The sequence below is a fragment of the Elephantulus edwardii genome, unplaced genomic scaffold (genome assembly GCF_000299155.1).
Source record: "Elephantulus edwardii isolate Elephantulus edwardi_28Jun2011 unplaced genomic scaffold, EleEdw1.0 scaffold00182, whole genome shotgun sequence".
Taxonomy (NCBI): Eukaryota; Metazoa; Chordata; class Mammalia; order Macroscelidea; family Macroscelididae; genus Elephantulus; species Elephantulus edwardii.
In genome coordinates this window covers 4766901-4774102 of record NW_006399932.1, presented here as the reverse complement: position 1 = coordinate 4774102, position 7202 = coordinate 4766901, and the positions used below count along the sequence as shown (strand labels likewise).

Here is a 7202-nt window from a genome sequence, read left to right as displayed (position 1 = left end):
AGGAAAATTAGAAATTGTTAAGAAAGAAATGGAACGCATAAATATTGACATATTATGCACTGGAGAGATGAGATGGACTGGCATGGGGCATTTTGAGTCAGATGACCATATGATTATTTACATTAGGGGAATAAAATTTTTTTTTTTTTGCCTTAAGCATTACATTCTAATTTGAATATGACAGTGGGGTTTTTAAGTTCACATTTTCCCAATTACAGTTTCAAAATCTATCTTTATAGGTAAAACAATAATGTTCTATCCCTGGATAAATTGCATATCCAATTTAAAAAACAACAAGTGTGATTATCTTGCTATGCTAGTTTTGACCCCACAGGTGGGTAGATCTGGAGCCGAGCTGGGGAGCAGTGCCCTCCAACACACTATGTCAATTTGGAGGGAAAGATCTGGGGTTGTTCTTTGAGGTTCAGCCTTTGGCCATCCCTTGTCTAACATTTTATCAACAGCTTGCATGGAGATGGGAAAGCTGGGCTTGTCAATTCTGCAGCTGACACAAAGTTGGGAGGCAGAGCTGACGTTCTGGACAGCAGGATCGCCTCTAGTTGAGCCAACTGTGTGATCTGGCCTCCAAATATGCTAACATAAACTGAAGTTGTTTTAGGAGAAGTGCAGTGTCCAGATCCAAGGGAGTAATTATTCTGCTCACAACACACTGGACTCACCACATTTGGTCACCACATTTTAGGGGGGAAATTGACAAATAAGAAGGAATAAAATAATGAGGCATCCAAAACATGCCACAGAAAAAATGGTAGAAGAATCAGGGAATACTTAGTCTGAAAAAGAGAACACTTCAAGGGTCAGGCTAACTGCTTTCAAATATTTGTGGGATTAGATACAGTCTATGTTGGTCCAGAGGGGATACTTTAAAAAATGGAATCACAGCAATAAAAATCAATTAAAAAGTACAATCTGAGTACCTATTTTGAACTAGGCACTAGAGCAGATGTTTTATAAGCCAGTTCTTTAGTTTTCATAATGATCCTATGAGATAGGGACTATCATTTTAATAGGTGAAAACAAGAGGGTTTTCTCCTCACCATCACCAATACTAAGTTACCTCCAGTCACTCTCACTCCTTATAGCCTAAAGTTGTCTGGTTTTAAAAAATATTTATTTTTTATTGGTTTGCATTAGAAATTCATATACACAATGTTTCATACTGTCCTTCATTCACATTGTTTCAAACACAAAAGATCCAGTGTGGATCTGGAAGACAGAATGGCCTATATTTTAAAGATACAGATTTTACCATGTGTCACATTTTAGCAACATATAGAAATAGCTAGGGAGTTCCTGTGTAGTATACAAACCATTAAAGTTCTGGCTGCTAGCTGAATGGTTGGAGGTTCAAGCCCACCCAGCGTACAGTGAAAGAAAAGCCTAGGAAATCAATTTCTAAAAACTTAGTGAAAACCTATGGGGCATAGTTCTACTTTGCTACAGATGGAGTCACCATGAGTTAGAATCAACTCCACAACAACCAGTTTTTACAGAGATATTCAAAGGCAAAAGAAACTGTCTTGCAAAGACTGAGATTCCCAGCACTAGAGTGAAGCCAGAAGAGCCGGGTGGATATTTGTCAGGGATGTCACCAAAGGGATTCTTACATCAGAAGCAAGATGGTACCATTTGACCACTAAGGTCTCTTTTATTGCTAAGATTCTCTCATTTATGATACATGGCTTATACTTTGGCTCAAATGTTTCCAAAGGATTAGTAATGTGTGATAATGTTGAAAATATATTGGTTTAGCAGTTAAGAGGTCTCTTAGGAGCTAGCTAGTCCGTTCTCTCTCTATCCTGCAATGTAGTTAGGAAACCTTCACAAATCATGCAACCTCCCTGGGCTCTGTAGCCTCCTCATTAAAAGGAGGGGCATGGACCACATAATCTTTTTCCAGCTCTACTCCTCCACACATCTCTTCCTTTGTTGCATTTTATGAGACACTATCCAAACGACTTCCCAGGCCCTGATTCTTGGGCCTACATGTGTCAATCTTTCTCCATAAAGATAAACGTTTCCTAAAAATGAGCCTTCTGGAAAACAACAACTTCTTGCATATCACAATTCAAGGAACTGATCTAACACAAATTGCCATTCCTTACCCATCAAGGAGGAATTCACCATGGACCATCTTGTTGTTGTTGTTATGTGCTGTCGAGTCGCTTGCGACTCATAGCAACCCTACTCTGCTCTGTCCTGTGCCAATCACACTGTCTCTGACACTCCCATTCCGATTATCCCAGTCACTGAATCAATCCACCTCATAGGGGCCTTCCCCTCCTGCACTGTCCCTCCACCCTCCCAAGCATGATGTCCTTCTTACTTTGCTAAAATCTTTTACCCCTTTTGGTTCATGTTCCTTGACTTCCTTTTCCCTTCAAATCCTACAATCCCTTCCTCTCCATTCATTGCTCTTCTGAGGCATCAAGGGTGTGAATGGGGTGAGAACCACAGGGATAATGAGTCTTGATTGCATACTCAGTAAGCATGAGTTACAGTGATAATTGTCACTCTACATGCTTGGGCTTGGAATACAATATGTAAAAAACAACCAGCTGTGTATGAATATATGTCCCTGTTCTTAAAAACATAACTATAATTTCAGGGTGTGGTAATGAAGGACGAAGGGAAGTGGACCACAAAAGCAAATGAAGACCGGAGTGTACAGACAAAATGATGTTGGTTTCCCATAAGGTCTCAGAATATTATCTTCCGATCTATATTCCATCTAACTGCCGAGGTGCGGTACATTTATAGGTTTCTCAATAAAGAGCCAGGGTCATCCTGACACGTGTTTACAAGTTGAATTGTGCAATCTTGGGATTGTCTGCATCTTAATGATGCCCGAGCAGTTATAAAGACTTTTAGAAGTTCCCAGAAATACATAATTAAAAAACTGCATCTAAACAATATCCAAAACATCCATGAATTAACAGAGGTTGAAACTTCTGGAAGACAGGAAGTCTTTGAGAGGTGTAGGAAGGATTCTAGAAGGTCCTGACAGCTTTTCCTGCAGCTCCTAGGAGTTAGAAGAGCAGGACAGACATACTGGATCACAGTACAGGGGCGGACTGCTATAGCGCTGTGTGACTAAAGATGTATGAGGCGTTAGAAGGGGCACAGGGCAGGGGAAGAGATAACTCAGTAGCTACGCAAAATGCCTCTCCCGATATAGCATTCACTCAAGGATAACATAAAGTACAAGAGGGCATGTGAGAAACCATCTCCAGGAGCCTCGGTCAGATAGCAGAGTGATGTGAAAACTCCAGTCCTGACACACACATGTGAATTCTGTTCTTTTAAAGTTGCTGCTTACTTCTGGAGATTCTAACGGCACCATGATACAGAGGGAAAATGAGAGTTGGAGCAGCCAGACCTGGGCTCATGTTTCTATCAGTGCACTCTCTTCAGGGGCTTGGGAGTTAAGGCCTCTCTGAATATCAGTTTCCTGGTCTTTAAAATAGAGACCACACCATAATGGACAACAGTGGAGTAAGGATGAAAGGAGAAAGCACGTGGAGGAGCCAGCCCACTGACTGGCACATGGAACACACATTCAGCAAATGTTTGCTTCTTTACTCCCAAAAAGTTCAAAATGTCAAGCTGAAAGATGAACGGTCCTTGTTGGGTGGCTTTATCCCATTAAAGAATTGTTGTTGGTATGTGCTGTCGAGGCACTTGCAACTCATAGCGACCCTGTGTATAACAGCCCTAAACTGTTCTGTCCTGTGCCAATCGCACTGTCTCTGATACACTCACCCCAATTACCCCAGTCACTGAATCAATCCACCTCATGGAGGGCCTTCCCCTCCTGTGCTGTCCCTCCACCCTCCCAAGAATGATGTCCCTCTCCAAGGACCAGTCCGTCCTTACAACATGTCCAAAGCATGTTAGATGGAGCCTCAGAATCCTTGTCTCCATGGAGCCACCAGGTTTAACCCTTTCCAGGATGAATCTGTTTGTTTTCCTAACAGTCCATGGTACCCTCAATACTCTTCTCCAGGACCACAGCTCAAAGGCATCAATTCTCCTTCTATCCTCTTTAGTCACTGTCCAACTCTATGATCCATAACAAGTGATTGCAAAGACCATGACCTTAGTCTCCAGAGACACCACTGCTCTTCAGTACTTTGGGGAGGTTCCTAACAGCAGACTTTCCCATCGCAATACGTCTTTTATCAATAAAAATAAATAAAGTCATGCTAGTTTTACAATCATGATCTTATACAATATTTGTCCTTATGAGACGGAGTTAGTTCACTCAGCATAATGATCTTTAGACTCATATTATATTTTTTTTATCATTGCTCCTGAGTGCTCCATAGTATGCCATTGTGTGAATGTACTACAATTTCTCAATCTTTCGATTGTTGATGGACATTTGGACTGTTTCCATTTTCTCGGTATTGTCAATAATCCTGATAGAAATATCAGTATACAAATCTCTGTCTGTGTCTCAGATATAATTTTGTCAGGATATATTCCTAGTATTGGAATAGCTGGGTCATATGGAATTTCTGTGTTCAGCTTTTTGAAGAAAAGTCAAACTGCCTTCCAGAGCAGTGGTACCATTTTACAATCCCACCAACAGAATATGAGAGTTCTGATTTCTCCACATTCTCTCCAATCTTTATTGGTTGCCATCCTACTAACTTTGCCACTGCTACTGGGGTGAGATGATATCTCATTGTGGTTTTGATTTGCATCTCTCTGATTGACAAAGATTTTGAACATTTCTTCATGTGTCTTTTGGCCATTTGAATGTCTCCCTCTTTGAATAGTCTTTCCACATCTTTTTTTGGTAATTGGATTATCAGTCTTTTTCTTGTGAAAGTCCTGTAATATTCTGTAAACTTTTGTTATTAGACCCTTGTCTGAGATGGTATTGCCAATTTTCCCTCCAATCAGTAGGTGTATAAAATACCAAAAGGGGAAGGGGATGGGATAAGGGCACTGAGGGAGGGAATGAGGGAAATCAGGGTCCTAGAGTTTGGTGGATCAAGAAAGGGCGTGAAGAAATTAGGAAAGATCCAGAGAAGAACTGAAAAGAGGGAGTGACAGTGGGTATAGATCAAAGGTGATTAATTTTATAAAACAGAATGTACGTATGAATGATGTTAACACAATGAATGATCTGAAACAATGTGAATGAATGCACGAAACAGAATGCATGTAAATTTTGTAAGCAAACCAACATAAGGAGGAAAGAAGGAGAACTGATGCCTTTGAGCTGTGGTGCTGGAGGAGTACTGAATGTACCCTGGACCGCCAAGAAAACAAACAGACTCATCCTGGAGAGGGTTAAACCCTGCTGCTCCTTGGAGGCAAGGATTCTGAGGCTTCGTCTGACATACTTTGGACATGTTGTAAGGAGAGACAGGTCTTTGGAGAGGGACATCATGCTGGGTAGAGTGGAGGGACAGCGCAGGAGGGGAAGACCCTCTATGAGGTGGATTGATTCAGTGACTGGGGTAATCGTGATGGGTGTGTCAGAGGCAGTGAGATTGGCACAGGATAGACCAGGGTTTAGGGCTGTTGTACATAGGGTCGCTATGAGTCGTACTTGACTCGATGGCACCTAACAACAACAACAATAACTACCACCAACATAAAACCAAAATAAATTAAAAAATAAAATTAATAATGAATAACACTGATGCAGGATTGCTATTTGTCAGGAACTCAATCTTCATCATCAGTCTGTGGGGTTAGTAATCTGAATATTCCTCTTTATATAAATAAGAAAACTGAAGCACAGATCAGTTAAGTAACTGGCCCAAAAGTCACACAGCCAAAAAATGAAAGAGCTAGGACTCTGAGCCAGGATGTTTAACTTCAGAATGGCTCTTAACTACTAACCTGTACTGCTTCTATAGTTTCACTGTAAAAATATTTTCTTGTTGAAACTCACATGACAAAAAAAAAAATGATGCATGCCTGATGGCCTCTTTATGGACATGTAAAAAAGTGATTGATGAATGTTATTATGTGATCCTGAGAATTCTGTTAGCAGTCTATCTGTCATGCCACTAATTGGTATCAATGTCATCACCACCAACTTCACACCTGGAAAAGTCTGGGAGTACACCATTAATCCATTTCAGAATGATTGATTAATGTCCCTTGTCTTTGGGTCATGTTACCTGTGTGGGCATTTCCAGACAGGTTTACAGTGAACAGGGCAAATTAGGATTAGGAAGGGAAAATATGTTCAAAAAGAAAAAAGACGAAAGGAACTTTTCACTCCCTCAATTTCTGATATTACATCTCCTTCCTCAAAAGTTCTCAAGAGTTTTGCTCAGACAAAACCTGAAAGAGAAATCTTTTTGCTGCTTCTTGGACTAACTGCCAAGACAATGTCTCTTTGAACTGAGAGGAGGCACTGTGCTGGGGCAGAAGACAGCTCACACAGGGATGTGGGGTGCAACCCTCAGCTGGTGTTACCCCACTTATCCAAGTTACCAGGTAGCTGACAGCATGTCTCGGTAAGACTACAGATCTGAATAGGCAAGCTCTCCTCTAGTCCCCAAGACCGCAGTCATCTCTTCTAACACTGAGTATAGACAACAGAGGCAGCCCTGTACCATCCCTGTAAGCATTTTATAGCTATTCATTTAATGCTGTAATAAAATGTTCACAATAAATATCTTCTCCGCAGCCACCCTTGACTATGAGAAATAGTTGTCATGCATTCCTCAAAGCTCCTGCCTGTTCCTGTTGAGATTCTCAATGCCTTGGAATGCTGCTGTCTTCTGCTCTCATTACCCACTTTATTCTCTTGTCTGCTTCAGGAAAGCTAATCATACTGGTGATAAGAGAGGAAATGCCCTGTTTCTTTCAGTTTCCTGAAGTGGAACAAATTCCTGTGGCTGATGAATAGATAGATACTCTGTAGGTCGCCACCACAAAGGGCATGGCTGTACTCATCCCTGGTAAGATTCTCATTTCTCAAGACTCTTTTCCCAAAAACTGCATATTCCATCATGCCACTGTTGTTGTTGTTGTTATGTGCCGTCGAGTCGTTTGACACTCATGGCGACCCTATGTACAACAGCCCTAAACCCTGCTCTATCCTGTGCCAATCGCATGGCTTCTGACACACCCATCCCAATTACCCCAGTCACTGAATCAATCCACCTCATAGAGGGTCTTCCCCTCCTGCACTGTCCCTCCACCTT

At 41.4% G+C, this 7202-nt stretch overlaps 1 protein-coding gene across 1 annotated transcript in view; it reads right to left on the bottom strand.

Moving 5' to 3' along the window:
- CREB5 (cAMP responsive element binding protein 5) overlaps window positions 1-7202 on the bottom strand; it is a 574610-nt gene that overhangs the window by 343765 nt on the left and 223643 nt on the right. The gene's annotated exons all lie outside the window — the stretch shown is intronic.